At 45.5% G+C, this 18,461-nt stretch overlaps 1 long non-coding RNA gene across 5 annotated transcripts; it reads right to left on the bottom strand.

Moving 5' to 3' along the window:
• Positions 1-1,300: 1,300 nt before the first annotated feature.
• On the bottom strand, positions 1,301-14,231 carry LOC133475363 (uncharacterized). Of its 5 annotated transcripts, none has more exons than XR_009787797.1 (4): positions 9,191-9,425; positions 7,210-7,741; positions 7,008-7,111; positions 1,301-1,580 (listed from the first exon to the last, which is right to left on the bottom strand). It is a non-coding gene; the product is annotated as an uncharacterized LOC133475363 (long non-coding RNA). The 5 variants fall into 5 exon arrangements; XR_009787796.1 differs by lacking the exon at positions 1,301-1,580 and adding an exon at positions 5,145-5,547; XR_009787799.1 differs by lacking the exon at positions 1,301-1,580 and having other exon boundaries at positions 6,045-7,111; positions 7,210-7,426; positions 7,636-7,741.
• Positions 14,232-18,461: the final 4,230 nt, after the last annotated feature.

Raw genomic sequence — 18,461 nt, 5'->3', positions numbered from 1 at the left:
TAATCTAGCATTCCACATATGGGTTGCCATGTTTTTTTTCCCCTTCTCACAAAAGTTTTGATCGTGACTACTCAATTTTGTTTTTCAACATAATCTTCACATTTTGTTTCACTCAGTATTTGGGAGTGCATGATCACCTGTCCGCGTGATTCGATCTGATTTCTGATCTCGTGGTGCAAATTTCCAGGATATTTTAATGGTTTGGTTATCTGCCAAGAAATCTGTAAATATATGATATGAGGTATGAGATAAAAAAACAAAAAAAACATGAACTTGAATATTTTTTTGTGTGGATTAAGCAGCTCAAGGTTTAGGGGGAAAATGTTTTTGGTAAGGTGAGCAGCCACAAAGCAGTTTTTGAGCGAGACCAGTGAACATCCTCCCATCCTGCACGTGAGCTTTTACTCCCACTGCATCGTCTTCCTCCTTTTCCCTGCGTTTTCTTTTGTCTCTGCTGTATGAAATGAAATTCATCTGAACGTAGGCAGCCTTGGATGCCGTACATTCACCTCTTTTAATGTATTTAAGTACTCATGTGTGCCCTTTGTACCCCACATTTATTGTTTAAAATATGATTGACCCCCTATCTACTTCTGGTCCACAGGGGGGGGGATGAATATCCACCGTGCACCTACAGTGCTCTTTGATGGGAAATTAATGAGCCCCTCGTTAGGTGTGGATAAAAGAGCGCGCTAGATAGGTCAAAGTGATGAAAGAGCCTCTGGAGCTCTAACTGAAGTCAAGTGGTCACAGTGTTTGATGTAGATGAACGATGGAACCTTTCCCATGTTCTTTCACTCAAACCACGAAAGGAATATATGATGTTGATAATGCATGAAAGCAGCTGCATGCTAAATGGGGCCGACAAATACTGTATGCGCTGTGGATGATATCAGTGGTTTGATACACACATCTCTACGTTTGAATGTGACTCAAGAATCAAGACTCATCCATTCAGTTATTCAGTGCCGTCTGCTGCCGCTGTTCTCTGGTGTAAAGAAAAGGTCATCCCAATAGAGCATTTGAAATCTTAAAAAAAACGACCTCTAGCCAATGCACTTGAATTAGAAAATGAAACAGAACTGTTTGAAGGAGAATGTTAAAACAGAAAAAGTGTGGAAATGCCCAAACAGATGTGTTCAAAGGACAACATTCACCCTTTGGAATCTATGAGCTTGGCATAGTTTCACTTGCCATCCCTTGTACACAATAATACAATAATAATAATAATAATTGATTGATTTCCAAAGACGGAGGGCAGAGCGGCTGAAGTCTCTGTCCCCGACGGTGGACAGACGCTGAGGTGGATGGAGGACGAGGATCTGAGAGATGGCAACGTGAAGGAGGTCAGCGAGATATGCTGTGGCGAGATTATTGATGGCCTTGAAGGTGCAGATCAGTATTTTATTATTGGATGCGGTATTGGACAGGGAGCAACGGAGCGATGCGGTTCTTGTGATAACACGGCCGGCAGAGTTCTGGAGAAGCTGTCGTTGTTGTCGTGACTTGTGCGGGAGACCACACACTGTGGGGAAGGGTCATTCAGTTGCTGTCTAGTTGTCTTGCAGCAGCGAGAAGAGCTGGGAGAATACAAAACGAAGGATATCAGAGAAGCTCAGGTAAGTCTTCAAAAACAAGAGCAGGCTTTGTTTCTTAATGCTATCACCGCTGGTATCCAGTGACCGCGTGTGTGTGTGTGTGTGTGTTTGGAAACATCGCATATGATTAGTTTAGAGCTCAGGATAGCAGATCTACTTGCACTGCTTGTTCTGACGGGAACCCCCCGTAAACAATAATCCGCTTTCATGTGTCTCAACACAAGGGGCTAGGTGAGAAATATGAGGAGGGAGGGCACAACCTGCGCTGTAGCTCAACATTTTGTTGTATATATCAGCACACACAATCCTTTGCCTATGTCGGCTTTTGTATTCTCTCATTTCTTCTGTTTTAGAATATGAGAGTTACATGAAAGCTCCACACAGGAAGCTCCACGACTGACGTTAAACCCTTATTTTGTGAGTATGAGTCAAGCGACAAAAATCCTGGGCTCCAACTCTGCTACTGAATTGGAAGTCCCATATGTGTAATTTATTATCACATACACAGCTATTATTATTGTTTGTTGCCTGCTGTTTGACTGATGTTCCAAAGACATTCAAAGTGTTCAAAATGTTACTGAACTGAACTGTTAGCCCAAGTCTGTTATTGATCTCTCTCCTGAACAAATGAATAAAAATTACGGACTAGATGCAGGCAGAGGGAGGTCCTTGGAAAATATCTCCCAAAAATTGTGTTTAAGTGTGAGTGATGTAGCATTGCCCCTGGATAGATAATAGCATGCCAGAGTGATTGAGAATGCGGCGAGCACACAAGCACAAGCACACGTGCATACACACACATGCATACTTTGTCAGAGCCTTGTAATGGGATCACTGAGTGATTGGTCCTGCCTCAGTCACAGTGCAGCTGCACACGCACGCACACACCATCATCTTGAGGCCGAACATGGATGTGTATCAGGAAGAGGAAAGCTGCTCTTTATCTCAGAGCTTACTGTTGTTCAGGATATCAGATAGCAGCTACAACATGTCTGCGTGCGTGTGTGTAAATGTGCCTGTGCTCATTGGTGTCTATGTGCTTGTGCATGTCGGAATCACAGCCCATTTCGGTGTGTCTGTGCGTCTGCTTTAATGACATTAACTCCTGCAAGCGTGAAACGAGAGCGTCTCCTCTCTCTGTTTTTAGGAGCTGACCGAAACAAACCGATGGGTTAGGTGCTTTAAGCCTTTGGACTACTTGGCTGGTCTGAGCGGAGAGACACTTTACATGTCTGACTTACTAGCAAAATGATGCTTTTGTACAAAACAAAAATATGGCTATATTTCATTTGCTATTTAGGCAACTTCTTTTGTCTTCAGGACATTTGTTCTGGCACTGGGGGAGTCAGTGAACCCTGCACGGTTGCACATATGGATAATATTTCTTCTTACAGCATAACAGCTAGCAAAAATGATATTACAGTATGTTGTTTAAGGCTCTTCTGCAGTCAGCATACTAACTGTCCCCACTATTTGGAATAGCAGGATATCTTAGGAGGGCTGGAAAAAAAAACAAAAAATTGCATTTTATATCATACTTATTGAGTTTAAATCCTTCCGTTAGCTCTGCGTAGGCAGGTAGAGAAGAGAAATGACACACCCATGCACCAAGACTGTATCACAGTAATCACACCGCAAGGGATACTGGGTAATTCAGTTAAAAATGTCAGGAGCGTAAATCACCTTCCATCAGTCCTGCTTTTTCATTGGTTGGTTGGCCTGCAATAGAAGTCCTTCTATAGTCCCTTATCCTCCTGACTCCTGCCTCTGCAGGACTGTTGCTTAGGACTTCTTCTAATCTTTAGCACGCTCTCGTCTATAGCTAAACAAGTTATAGAATTACACTCTGACGCAGCGTGGTGCAATGCAACCGTAAACATTTTACTCGGACTTTTATAAAAGTATTAATAACAAATCAGTATTATTTTCTTTGTCAAAGGAAAAAAAAAAAAAAAAATGATACAGCACTCTGTATTGGAGCTCATTACACTATCTAAAGTGTGTGTAATGAAGTGTCCAGTGAGTGTACATTGAATGTGATGGTCAATAATAAGGTCAATACATTAGGCATGCACAATGTGCAGTAATAATACAATAACAGGTTTGTAAAAAAAAGTGAGCTGCAGATTCGAGGAAATCACTGAGGTGACTTATCACATAAGCCATTTTGGGCGCTTTCTGAAACACCCTAAGATGCCACAAGATGCTGAAAGTAGTCAAGTCGTTGCTTCCCAGAGAGCATGTCGACGTTATACATCTTTGCCGAGGGGACCACGGAGTAGCTAAGATTAGCTTGGGTTGTTAGTGGAGATGACAGCCAGTCTGCGCATGCAATGAATTGTTTAGGGTCATTTTGTAAGAATGAATTTGAAATGAAATGGAACTGTTTTGTGTGGTATTTACAGTTTAAACACGTGGCAGGGCTAGATGACTGCATTGGAATTGCAAACGAGCAAACTAGGACTCGTTTAATAGAGCCACAGAAGTTCCACTTTCCACACACGCAGATGGAGTGGTTTGATATCGCTGTCGTAAATCAGGCAATTACAAGGATCTAAATCTTGCCCATTCCATTCTGTCATTCCCATCCCTGTCCGCGTCACATTTTTGGCCATTATCTGTTACAATCCGTCATTTCCACCATCCCATGAATGCACAAACGGAGTTTTGTTTTCATAAATACTAAATAAATGGAGATGGAGAACTCGCAGCCACCTGACAGCGCTTTTGCTGGGGTGTGTGTACTTGTAATGATTCAGTAAGGCAATGGAGGGAGAATTCTCGGCATGCTTAGCGGTATGCCCGGGTATATACGTATACAGACATTACATTACAGACATTACACGCTGATGGCTTTGATTCTTTTTGCCTACACGACATGAAAGGACAGCTGGAGTTCTTCAAACACTGTAACACTCTCGCTGTGTAAAGAGTGCTCATGATAACTGAAGTACGACATTCCCAAGCTTCGATCGTTTTGACCTGCACTCAGGTACAAGTGTAGTCCGTAATTCTTATCCGATGGCCTCCGAACTCGGAGAATACGAAGGTCAATAGGTTCTGAGCCAATTGTTTTTTCTAAGAGCTACTGAATTCCAAAGTTCCCGAGTCGCCAGTTCAAAAATCAATTTGCAACAAACCTACTTGAACGCCTCATTTTATAGCTCTTGGTGAGGACTTTCTGGATCATTTTTGTCAATAAGTCCACAAATGAGGATGCAATGTCCAAAATGCGTATATTGTTTCTATTCAACTAGAAAAACACCCAGCACCAATACAAATGGTATTCAACCAACTGTACGTTATTTGGCATTAGAAGTGATAGTTTTATGGTTCAGGTCAAGGTTACAGGAAGGTCAAATTTGGAGAAAATAAGCTGGCTCGTGTAAGAAGCACACACATGATCAGCTAGTCACTCGGAAAATCATCCCACCTTGAAAGTAGACCATACAGGGGCCGCTCTGTGTCGCAGTGGAGTTTTTCAGTAAATAGTCATAGTGTGCGGTGTATGCTACTGGGCGGGCAAGCGTACAAGGCGGAGGGTTACACATGCAATATTCATACGTGAGTGAATCCAGGCGCATTTATTCAAGTTGAGAGTGTTCGTCACACAGATGAGATCAGATGGATCAGATGCTCCTAATTTCAGGCACGATGTTATTGATGACTTTATATTCCCTGCACGTAGACGCGTAGACTGTGCACATAGATCTCCTCTTGGTGTGATGGACACACTTGCCTCCTCGCAAACACACATTATGGTCACTTCACCCGTCAATCGATTCCATTATATCTGAGAACCGATTGAATTCACGCTTGGCCAGTGGACACGCACAGGCGGCGAAAAGATGATCGGAGCTGAAAATGTTCATTGACGCCATCTGTTTTCTACGGGATGTCAACGCGTGTGTTCTTCGATGAAATCGCTTCTCCTCAATTACGCTTGTCTCTGTGGGTGATAAAGTAAATATAAAGTCATTTGGTGGAGCATGTTTGCATGATTTTGTTTAAATGACACTTGCAATGGATTTTCTTTTGCCCAGTGAGCGAATATACGGCGCAGGTTATGCGGGTGTATAATTGCGAGTATCTGTGTGGGGACATGTTTTTCTACTTTGTCCTGGAGTGTGCGCAGTCCATTACTTTCCGACAATGCTCTGTGCACAGTTCCAGAAACCTAATTTCAAGTACTGCTAATGGCTTTGCTGTCTTTGTCTGCTCCGGGCTGTTTGTGGAATGAACTGCATTGCGTTTTCAAATTCTGCTTACAGCCTTCCTCATGTTTTGCAAACGTGGTTAAAAGAATCACAATGTATGTACGACTACATACAGCCTGGTGGGATTCTAGGACTTCTCATGACTCTTCCAACTGGAATGTCGAAAACAAGAACAACAACAGGCCACAAATAGTCAACGTGCTTGATGTCCAAACCTCACATGGAACCTCATGGGGCACGATCACTGGCGTTCTGAAGCCCATTCAAAATTCAGCGTCCAACTTGTCACCGTGCCGTTCGTTACCTTGGAAACATGCTTAAGAGTGCTGTGCTTCATTGCACAGTATATTAAGCGCAGGGAGAGGCATCAGGAAAATACTCAAACACGTTCCACAGGATTATAAGATGGGCTCATTTATTCACAATACGTTATCAGAGTAAAGTCACAAGACTGATCATTTGAGTCCAATTTCAACCACAGCCACATTATTCAATGTGTATATATCCTGTTGGTTACAGCTTTGAAAATGAAATGATCTTAGTCAAGGCAGAAGTGTTTTACCACCTGATGTGTCACACACACACTAAACCTATCCGATCCCAAACGTACGTCCACAGCCACAACAGTACGGAAACTCATCACAGGCACTCATCAGCCCCGCTTGAGGCCGCTCAGCTGGATTTATCACATCTAGTTCCACTCGGGAATTGTGTGATGTGGAGCGCTCTTTGTGTACCCCCCCTCTTTCTCTGCGCCCCCATTTGAACCCATCAACGTGGACATCCGTACTGTGGTTTTATCTGCGGCCCATTTCTCCCCATCCCATCCGTCGCTGGGCATCTATAGTGGACAACGGGAGGAGGAGGACGTCCCTTCATGTCATGCCCGAGTTTTTCCTCTGAACTAAACGCATTGTGCGGGCGCGCGCATATGTACGATCTTCGTCGAGGACAGCAATGAGACGGACGAAGGATTTGACAGAGCAGGTGTCTTTCCATCTGCGCTGATCACAGCTGACTTTTTCTCTGTTTTGCTCAAATTGCAGCCAGACACACTCACACAGTGGCCACAGATCAGCTCGACGCCAACATTAGGAAATGACAATTGATAGCGTTAGCGAGAAGGAAAGGAGCCTTGCGCGGGAAGGGGAGGGGGTCATGATGAAGAGGGGGACGCACAGAATACCCATACGTTTGGAGTCTTTGCCAGGAAAACACCGATGCCTTCTGGAAACTGTCCTGGACTCCACTCGAGCCGGCTCATGCAGCGATGCCTCGGTGACCCCCTGAGTGGAACTTCGAGGGAAAGTCAAGCATTTATTGAGTTCCTTTTTTCTGCAGTTCTCTTGCTACACATCCCATAAGACTGTCTAATGAATTAGCTCATAAATCACCTGCTTTACGTGTGAACTGGAAAGAGGAAACATGGAGGTGTGTATTCACAGAGCTCCGCTAAGCCGTTCATTCACCTCCGCCCACTCGTATCGGCACTGATAACGATGTTGTTTGTAGTGACGTATCGATGCCATCAAGCGCCACCCCCTCTCTCTGTTTGACATCCGTGTCTGCGTTGTCAGATCGCTGCTGACGTATTCTCCGATGCGTCCGGCTCTGCAGAGACACTTGAGAGCTTCCTGCATGCATTTGAAATTGACCAGACACTGCTTCTTGGCAATAAATACAAAAAACGGTTTTGTTGGTGGGAGGCCGGTCCACCTGAATGCACTGAGAATATGCAAGGAACCGTGACTGACGCTTGACCCAATTTTCTAGCCACCGTATACAAGTCCTTTCCACACTTTCTTCAAGCTATCACTCACTGCGCATTTTCACCAGGTACGACACCTCAAGTCTCCCGTCGACCGGAGGCTAACCAATGAGAGTCTAGAAGACGAGTCCTCAGCAGATCCCCCTGGCAGAGTTAAGCTGCAAAACAAAGGATCATCTTCATCTGACAGACATCTGGAGTCTGGAGCTCCGATCTCAGTGTGTTCATGAACGGTGTCAATATGTCTTATGCTAAACATCTGTTCGGGTTTCCTCTTGGAGCCGGACACAATTTTACAATTTTCTTTCTACGCATCAACGGTGATTCCGCGAGAGACGGGTATCACTTCGAGTCAATGATTGCTGGAGTCTGACGTCTGACTGAATCGGCTGGACCGTGCTGGATTGTCGTACGTGCAAGTCGCTGTGTGCGTGGCCGAATGTGTTAACTTGGGGCGACGTGCTGCGGCAGACCTTACAAATACACTCTCGCTGGGCATCGCGTACTGTACACTCTCTTTGTTGATTGTGCTAAGATGGAAAGAGGCCATGCGCACTTTCTATTTTCAGTGCATTTGATCTTGTTGGCTTCTTCATTTCATCAGAGTAAAAACAAACGTGTAAAAACCACATCAGTGAAGTCAGACTTCGCTTCACTGACTTTACCAACACTCTCTCCCACCGTCGCGCCCCATCTTTCGCCCAATGTTTGAACGAGCTTTCATTCATGCTCGTGAATAATGCGTGATCAGCAGTAAAGTCTCTCCGTCGCTTCATCCCCAGCCGATGCTATTCTCTCTATCCACACATGCGCACACATCCTTGACTTGCGTATGACCCGGTGGAGGTCACTTCCTGCGTGGATGCATGGTAACTGGATTTAGTAGTCTGTAGCGCTCTGTTGTTTTGACAGCTCTTTTGCAGTACATCAAAATGGAAAAAAAGCTACCAACTAAAAGACATCCAAATTTCAAGCTACGACAGAATTCAATAATAGCTAATTGACAGTACTTCGATAGCAAGCACTCTGTTATAGTCAAATGTTGACTTCATGTATAATTAAGTCAACATGTCTAGCTGATGATTCTATTATGGTGGCCTGTGTTTTGCAGAGAATACATAATTGTGTTACAATATTTCTCTCTTTTGCCACTGTGTGCGGTCACAATTCCCCCCCCCCCCTTTATGTGCGCACTCACTTTGTGTGCATTATACATATTACTCTGCTGTAAATGTTATTTCCCCCGACGAGTAGGACCGAGCCTCTGGTGGAAGTGGCCGTGGTGCTTTAATACTTTAATATCTCCAGAAAACGCACCGACCTCTGGAAAGGAAATGTAAATGTATTTGGAGCTGAAGCAATAAATCAGCCCGGAAGGAAGACTGCACACATACGCTACACACACAAGATTTCTGACGCTTAACGTAAGTTGGTTCTCCGCTGTTGACTTGTGATGAACCCCGAAGATATTTCCCAGCTGGAGAGTGCACGTTCATATGAGACGTGTCAAAGAGATCTCCCGGGACAGGCGGCATAAATGATATATGACGAATCGAAACTCCAAAGGTTTTCCCCGTTCAAAGTCATCCTCCTGGTGTCTCACAAACCTTTGCAGCCTTTTCTGCCACGACTTCATGCACTCCTGGAAGGATTCCTCGGGGATCCTTCGCCGATCCGTCGAGCGTTATTATTGCGTGTGCGCTTTTAAGCAGCCCGGCTGAATGTGAGCAGAGAACATTGCTCTATACGGCCCGCAATTCATCGTGTTTCTTCTGTCAGCTCGATTATCATCGGTAAATACCAACAAGCTTCTTCTAATAACAGTTATGGATGCCTCTGTCATAACACTGCCCCCAGCATTTTTGGCATGCTTTCGCTCACGAGCTGCTCCTTCCTTCCTTCCTTTCTTTCTTTCTACTTTTGCCTTCATATCTCTCTGATGGAAGTTGACCGTGGTTTCTTTTTCCCCAGAGAATCGCATTGTACAGGTAGACGTGAAATGTCTCCTCGTTCGGGTTGCAGGTGAGCTGGAGCCTCTCCCAGCTGACTTTGGGCAGCGTTCACCCTGGATCGGTCTCTATTTCAATGTGGGAGAAAGCCGGATTGGTAAAACCTATAAACGCCACACCGGAGGGCCGGGCATGTGTTTATACTTAACTTCCTTAGCGCTTATTTGGATTGTGATGGATATTCATTGGAAGTGGGACACAACAGGCTTTGCGAAGGGACAGAGTCAGACAAAATCGGATAACTATGCATGAAGTCATGATGCCACCTGATACCGGTACAATTCTACAGAACTTACACATATACACACACATGCACGTCTCACAGAATTCAAATGAATTTGTCCTTCCCCTTGGTGTCTTTCTGTCAGGAGATACCAAAACATGAACAATTTCATCATTTTAGCCTCCGCTGCCTGTCAATCATCTGCCGGTTTTAGTGTGGCAGTCAATGTTCCACTCTGAGACGCTTGATAACATGACAGTCGGGTTCGCACCGCAGGAGACGAGCTCTCGTATTGTTCAGACACGGGACACGGCGTGCTGTGAGACGTTAATTCAGACGTCACGATGTTCGTTTAGCTGCTGTAATTGAAGAGCTTGACACCGACAGTAATGATCTCACCTCATGCCGCTGCATGGTACAGCTTGAAGAGTGTGTGTGTGTGTGTGTGTGTGTGTGTGTGTCCCCCACCCCCACCAAAGATCGTCCGCCATCCGTCCTGGATGGATGGCACCTTTTTTGAGGGGCGGCAGTGCGCCGGTTGAGTTCTTATCGATTCCTATTTGTCCTGTGAGCACCTGCTTAAACACGCTGGCGTCCATGGAAGAATTCCCTAGGCTGCGTTTGAGCAGCATTACAAATGCATGCAGTTGTTTGGGAATGGCACAGGGCTCCTTTCATATGGAGATGTGTCTGTCTGTCGCTTTCATGCGCTTCTTCTTCGTCTGGGTCCGTGCTAGCTAATAATAACCCGAACGATGTGCACTGTTTCAGGTCTTTAATACCAATTAATAATAAGGGCTATTGAGGGCCTGTAAATGGTTCATAAACTACTATGAGGCTTGAGACAAACGATAATTCCACACATGACCTGAGAACTTTCCTAATATGCACTGTACTTGATCCTTGGTACCACTTTATATTCATTCAATAAATAGGGTTTATTAGATGATTCTTCAATTCATGATAAGAACGGAAATGAATTATTTTGCTCCACGTTCTTACTTCCTTTTGACTATACTGTATTTAGAGCAGTGTTAGATCAGTATAATATACATAATTAATACCCATTTATAAAGAATGATCATCTCTATGAAAGTGCGGGCATTGAAAAGCGTCCCGTTCAGAGCCTTTGTTGGTAGCCTACATACTAATTATTAACAATTCAGCCAGTGTGAAAAGGGCACGCGGCGGCAGGCCGGAAATGTAAATGCGTGCCGCAGATCAAATGAGAATAAAAGGGCTTCCGGATAGCAGGACGGCAGTGTTTTGCTCGTCTGCCGGGAGATAAATACGCTGTGAGATGAATGTGAGTGGAGCTCATTGTGTGACTGCTGTGCCAGGTGTGGCGAACTCATCTGGCATCTCAGTGCGAGCGCGCCTGCGTGCGTGCGAGCGCCAAGCCGATGAGAATGTGCGCGAGACAAAGAGTTGAAACACAATAATACAAGTTTAAGCGAAAGCAGGAGGCTCCGGTCAAGCATTTGCGGGAGATTTGTGTGCATACGCGTGGAAATGGAGATAGTACGAGCGTACAAATATTGGCAGGTCTGCAGGTGCGACGTGACCTCCCGTGCCTCCATTATTTCTGCTAGCTTCCTCTCTGCTCCATCAAACAAAGGCGAGCAAGTCAACTACTGCTGATGTCAGACACGGGATGCCATGTTCCTCAGGGTCAGTATTGCCTTTTTCATGTGCGCGTGACTTCAAAACACATTTCACTTTGATTTCGATGACATCACCACCATTGTTTTAACAGCCTCGGTACACGCTGGCCATTTCATTAGGTACACTTGCGCAATCCTAATGAGATCCGCTACAAGGGATGCGTCAAACATTCATCGAGACAACTAGACCATCGTAGACCTCCCTCCAGGTTTAAAATAAAATCCATTTGTGAGTCGTCACGGAATGACAACGAGGCCGTGGAAGTTTTGATTCTGTCTCCACTGCTGGCCCTTTTCAGTGTGGCGGGAAGCTTTGAAAACGCCTAATCTAAGTTGCTTTTTTCTACACCATACAGTTCGCTTATCTTTGCGAAGGCGACATTTCTGATACGGGTCTCCGTTGTACGTATCGAATGAGCTGCAGAAGCTGGTGACTTGTGAGCGTACGTCGTCGACTGCTAAGCTTAGCGTGTCTTCTCCTGACATAAATATCCTAAATATCCTAGGGCAATGTCAATATTTATTGAGGCTTAAGCTTTGTCTTGGGTGTATAAAAAAAATTCTTTGTCAATCTGACGTTACACCCAAAAATATGAATGGCAATGAGCGCGCAGGCAGGAGATACATGTGTTCCCCCTCCCGCTTCTGCCCCTCCCCACTCGCAAACAAATGATTGGCCATCGATCTGCCCTTTCTCCCGAGTCGTCGCAATTATCTCTCCAATTATTCAGAATCCATCTTCCACTCAGCGTGCGCCGTCGACCGGGAAGCTCGCAGTTTGTGTGCAGTTGCGGTTGCTCCTGCGAAAGGATGTCACAGAAGCAGAAGCGCTCATTCTTAAAATCAAGACAGCATGAGGTGTTTTGTCTGTCAGTGCATTGTCACAAGTGTCCTTGCGAGGTGGCTCGCCTGATAGTACACACGCAAACACACGCAAAGCCTTCACAATATACACCCTTCATATTTAGGGAGGCACTGAGGAGGAGTCAGCACCTCGACGGATATTAATGATGCGACTGTGGACTGTCTGTCGTATTAATGATGCTGAGGCAAGAAGCTTGTTACACCATTGGCTCTCCATCAACCAAATGTGCGCGCGTGTTTGCGTGTGTTTGTGTGTGTGCTGAGCGGATACAAGGAGAGCAGAGAAGTAACCGAGTCTGACCGTGACGCCCCGGAATCAACGACGGGGGGAGGACGAAGAGGTGGATCATCTCTTTGTCGTCACTCTTCTCCTGTGGTTTCTCCACTCGGCCCTGACGTGTCGCTCCATGGGACTTGCGGTGACACGACATTGCCGTGTGCGTGCGTGCGTGCGTGCGCGTGTTTGAGTCCGAGCCGCTGTCCTTTGCTTTGTCCAGGCACAGACACCAGAACAACACCAGAACGTTCCTCTCGTCTGACCCCAGCTTCACCACGCAGTCATGCAGAGAGGTGAGCTCATAATTGAATTGATGGTTAAAAAAACAAAGTTCAAGGGACTAATTATCCTTATAGGAAAAAAAAGTCACTTTTACTGTACATAGACAGTAGATACGGCAATAAGCCGCTGTTAAACCTTTTAAACAGAACCGAGTGAAGGCGGGATGGCATAATGGCACAGTCAGATAATTCCACATGCTGGACAATGTCAGCTCCGGCGGATGCTGTGACGTCGGAAAGACTCGTCGGACAGCAGTATTTGCATCCAGGCCTGGATTTACAAAGGCGCGCTGCCACGTACGAAAGATGCGGAAAATGAGAATAGTGAAACGCAAATGAGGCCCAAAAAGACCACGCTCCGTGGGCTTGTGTCTGACTTGCAATTAGGTTTGAACAACCGAATCTCTTTTGTGGTCGACTATAACGGGATGAAAGTCAAGTAGAGGTCGGATCAAGTTGATTTGTAAAACCTTTAAAGGTCAGGTGACAAAGGTTTAACGTAACGGGTTCAGTTAAAATTCATATTTGCATTGTTTATATGTTATGCAATACATGCACGTACATTTTTCAACCACAGTTGACCTGAAAGTGAGGTTTTTATGAGGCATATTGAGTCCTCCCCGAACATACCCGACGCTCAAGACACCGGGGCGTGGTTACTCTATCCGCCGCAGGGGGCTACCGCAAGTGACGTTGCAATTGCCAAACACAGCGCGCTACACACCGTACGCAATGGCGAGCAACGTGTTGCAATATGGGGACCAGGAGGATTTCGACGTACAGGAGCACCCGAGTGAACTTGGCGTGGTCAAAGCGTACATGTTTGAGCCGATCGGACGGTGACGACCACGAGCAGCCGAGTAGCAGCTTCTCCAACGGAAAAAAAAAGAAAAAAAAAACTCCCCAGTGCACAGTAACCATAATATACTAGCGGGTATATAGAAGGAAATGCTCACCTCTTGTCTGCGCCGCTTCGCTGCTGCATCGTGGCGGCTATGAGATTTTGTTCTCTTGGTGGCGGTGGAGGTCCCGACGGCCGGAAGAAAAATAGTTGGCACTGCGGCTGGTTTCAGCCTCTGCCTCTGTACTCTGTACCCAATTCTTTCTGCTAAGTCTTACTCAAAACACGCCGGTTCAAAGTGATCAGCGCAGTTTGGAGTGCTTGCTAGGCACCCGTAGCAAAGCACGTTTCTCCCCCTGTCGACTGACTTTGTCACGGATTCCTTTTGCCTCTGCCTGAACCATTTCATCCATCCATTTTCTGAGCCGCTTCTCCTCACTCGGGTCGCGGGCGTGCTGGAGCCTATCCCAGCTGTCATCGGGCAGGAGGCGGGGTACACCCCGAACCGGTCGCCAGGCAATCGCAGGGCACATACAAACAAACAAGCAGTCGCACTCACAGCTCACAGTGCACGTCAGAGCAAATGAGAATCATGTGGTCAAAGGAACTGCCTGAAGAGCTCAGAGACAGAATAGTGGCAAGGCACAGATCTGGCCATGGTGACAAAAAAACACAGTGGCCTCCATAATCTTCTTACATGGAAGACGTTTGGGACGACCAGGACCCTTCCTCGAGCTGGCCGTCCGGCCAAACTGAGCAATCGGGGGAGAAGTGCCTTGGCGAGAGAGGTAAACAAGAACCCAAAGATCACTGTGGCTGAGCTCCGGAGATGCAGTCGGGAGATGGGAGAAAGTTCGAGAAAGTCAACCATCACTGCACTCGGGACTTTATGGCAGAGTGGCCCGACGGAAGGAAGCCTCTCCTCAGTGCAAGACACATGAAAGCCCGCATGGAGTTTGCCAAAAAAAAACACCTGGAGGACTCCAAGATGGTGACAAATAAGATTGTCTCTTCTGATGAGACCAAGATAGAAATTGTTGTCCTTAATTCTAAGCGGCATGTGTGGAGAAAACCCGGCGCTGCATCACACATCATCCCCTGTCCAATACAGTCCCAACAGTGAAGCACGGTGGTGGCAGCATCATGCTGCGGTGTGTTTTTCAGCTGCCGCCACAGGACGACTGGCTGCAATCAAGTTTCAACAATTACGTTTTTTTCCCTGCCAATATGGGGTGATGTGTGTACATTAATGAGGGGGGAAAAAATGAACTTAAATGATTTTAGCAAATGGCTGCAATATAAAAAAGAGTGAACAATTTAGGGGGGGTGTGAATACTTTCCGTACCCACTGTACAAGGGCGGGAACAACAGCGCACAACGCCGAATGAGCAGCATGTTTGGCTCGCGGGACGTCACAGCGCCGGAAAGAGACGAAGACCGCAAGCCGCCTTCTGCATCATATTTATCTATTTACCTGCTGTATATCTGTATATATATTCTCTTCGAAATGGTAGATGTGGTTTCTTGAGTTATCAAGAAACGTTTTAAAATCTTTGTCCTCTGACCTTTCATCACGAAAGAGTGTCAAAGAGCTTCAAAGGCCCAAAGATTGGCGACATTCCATGATGATGATGATGATGATGATCTAATACCACCCCAAAGTAATTGATATTTTTTCAGCACAACAGTCCCCAAACTGTTTTGCATCAAAACATATTTCAAGGGACCGACAGAGAAACGATGAAAAATCCAACTCCCTCTTAGGCTGAATGTTGCCTAATATTGTCGAATGAGCCCCGCGCGTGTTTTTCTCTTCAACGAGCCAGCCGGTCTCATTTTGCGTTTCCGTAGCGTAACATATTGTAAGACGAGAAAAAGAATAATAATTAAGCATCTCTGTTTCACTGTTTCTATTTCACTTGTGCTTGAAAGACAGACTTGCATATTGAAGTTTCCGTAGGTTTTTCCATGTGCTTGTAGCATAGTTTGGCCGTATGCCGTACTGCGACCAGTACATGTTGCGATGTTGGTGATATGAATGACGTTCTTGTTATCACATATTTGTGGCCCACGCATTATTGGGCAGAACAGCTTCACTTTGTGCTGCTGCTGTCGTTGTCGCTCCCTGCCAGGTCACGTGGTCCTGCTGGTATGAATATTGCAAGACTAGCGTTTATCGGAATAGTCAAAGCTAGCGAGGCTAACCGCTATTGTCATCCCCGACCGGCTTATTTCTGTGTAAATTGGACGATTGGAAGACGAGATGCCCAAAACGTCATTAGTAGTAAATACGACTTGTGTACTAGTTGACGAATTGGTTCAACCACTAGCGGTACTTACGATACAGATATCAAATTCTAAACCCTTTTATACACTGAGGATGTTGCGTGAGATCTGAGATCAATGCTGTCATGTGTATACATGAGAAGAAAAAGAATCCAAAAATGTTCCTTTGTGCACGAATTGCCTGTATTACATTCTCCCAGTTTCTGCTTTTTTTTTTTCTCACTGGGGGGTATAATGCGCTGCCGTTTCATATGGCCAAGGCCGAGAGCCAGAGGAGACCAGCTTGTGCTCGGAGTGGCGATTGCCTGCAGAGTCTCACCGGGACTCAGGACCCCGACCAGCAAATCTATTAGCATCTGATGTTGACGCTGATGTTTTTGACCCGCTCTTTATCCAGAAACAAAGAAATCCTCAACTGTGCTACATTTGGTCACACACACATACAAATACACCCTAACCGGGGTGTGTGCACGCGTGTCTGCGCGTATGTGGCTGAGAGCCGCGACCATTTGGAGGACTCTTAAACGAGATACGTAGAATTTCTTGATTTTTTCTGTGATGTGTGTCTCAAGCAGCTCTTCGCACCTCCACTCTAATTTTCTTTCAAAGCCTTTCAAATAAAATTAGCAGACAAACTGTGGCTTGAGTAATGGATTATAAATGACGGATTTAGATTGATGTGACTGTTGGTGGTGCAGATCAGATGAATAACTTTCGATACCAGACGTATACACAGCCAAGCCCAAGAAGTGCACACGTGTGTGCGACGTAAGCGCCTGTCTTTCACTCTCTATTTGCTCATGTTGACCGAACACACAAAAAAAGCGTCGCCGAGCTTTCAACCTCTGCAACCGTGCAGAAAGGCGCATGTGTCTATATGCGCATTGAGGGCTAGCTATGGGAAAGGATTAGGACAGCTTTAGACAGGCTTTATTTAATAAGCAGCACAACGGCTGCACCGGATGGGAAACTCCAAACACGCGTGAGCACACGCAGACACACACTCACACACGCGCACACACCAGCACCCTGGGCTAAAGGAGCTCGAGCTCTGGTTTTGTTACGGTGCAAACTGGAAGGAGTGAACCGTGTGTGTGTGTTTGACTGGCTTTCCTGCCTCGGGTAATTGGGACTGATGGACCTGAAAGTGAGGGACGAACCAGGGAATAAAGGAAGTCTGCTCTGATTGGCTCATTCAGAGTCACTTTGTGTGTTGTGTGTGTGTGTGCAAGTGCGTATACACTTTGTGAATTTGTATTCGTGTATATGTGAACATCTTGGTGATTTTCTCAGCAGACCAATTAGATGAAGTTTGTCCCGTGGTCGCAGGTGTGAAAGCCCCCTTCTGGTAATAGGAGCTTGATTATTGGTTGTACAGTGGAACCTTTGAGGTCCAATATGATCCGTTCCCGGGACGCTGATATATATATATATATATATATATCTTCAATTCAGTACTGCTATACAGTGCAGTCTTTGCACATGGTTTCAGCAATTTCTCTTCAAACATGTATAATGTATTTATCACACACACACACACAAAAAAAAAATCTATGAATTCACTTTACAGGGTCTTTAACTGTCATACAGCAAGCGTAAAAAAAAAACCATTACCATTAGAGGTATGTATGTATGAGGTAGATCAGTGAGATCAGACGACGTGACATTTGAACCACACATTTTTTTAAAAAGAAGAAGAAGAAGAAGAAAAACTCTTTCATCCCCAAAGAGAGTTGATTAGAATGACTGAAGCCAATGTGGTTTTGAGTGGCGATGAAAAGAGGAGGAGGTGAATAAAAGATGACGGCGTAAAAGAGGAGAGGTGAAGCTCCTGGGAGCCTAAAATGCCTCCTCATCAGTAAACGGTGAATAATTCATCTTGTTACAAGTACACTCACACACGTGCACGTGCACGTGCACACGGCCAACATCGGATGCATGTCACACACGGGCCATTTTTACAAGCGCCAATGTGTGGCTTGTATTATTCACTAGCTCATGAACTCTGTGGAACCCTTCACTTTTTGACTGTCTGCACGTGTGTGTGTGTGTGTGTGTTTGGTGTGCTATGTGCTATGCAGGAGCGTCATCATTATGTTAACAGAATAAATGAGCGAACAGAAAGTCATACACACACAAACTTGTATGAATATCTTTAAGGGTGTACGTCATTGAACCAGAACAGGTGATTTTGATTTGGATTTTCTCACCCAGGGTGAGGATGAGAGTCATGGTTTCTAATCGTCTAATAAAAGGCAGCTGTGGTTAAGAAGACAGCCCTACACAGAAGGGCCACGGATCGGATCCCACTGCAATTGTATTCCTTAGGTTTTTTTTCCCGAGCAGTTTGTAATTGCACAATGATTGTGTCAGACTTCTGGAAACAATAAAGTAGTCATGGCAGAGTGGAAAGAACATTCCAAGAAATTGCTT

The sequence above is a fragment of the Phyllopteryx taeniolatus genome, chromosome 3, assembly GCF_024500385.1.
Source record: "Phyllopteryx taeniolatus isolate TA_2022b chromosome 3, UOR_Ptae_1.2, whole genome shotgun sequence".
NCBI lineage: Eukaryota > Metazoa > Chordata > Actinopteri > Syngnathiformes > Syngnathidae > Phyllopteryx > Phyllopteryx taeniolatus.
The sequence above is the reverse complement of the archived record's forward strand: the minus strand, read 5'-3'. Positions and strand labels throughout refer to the sequence as shown.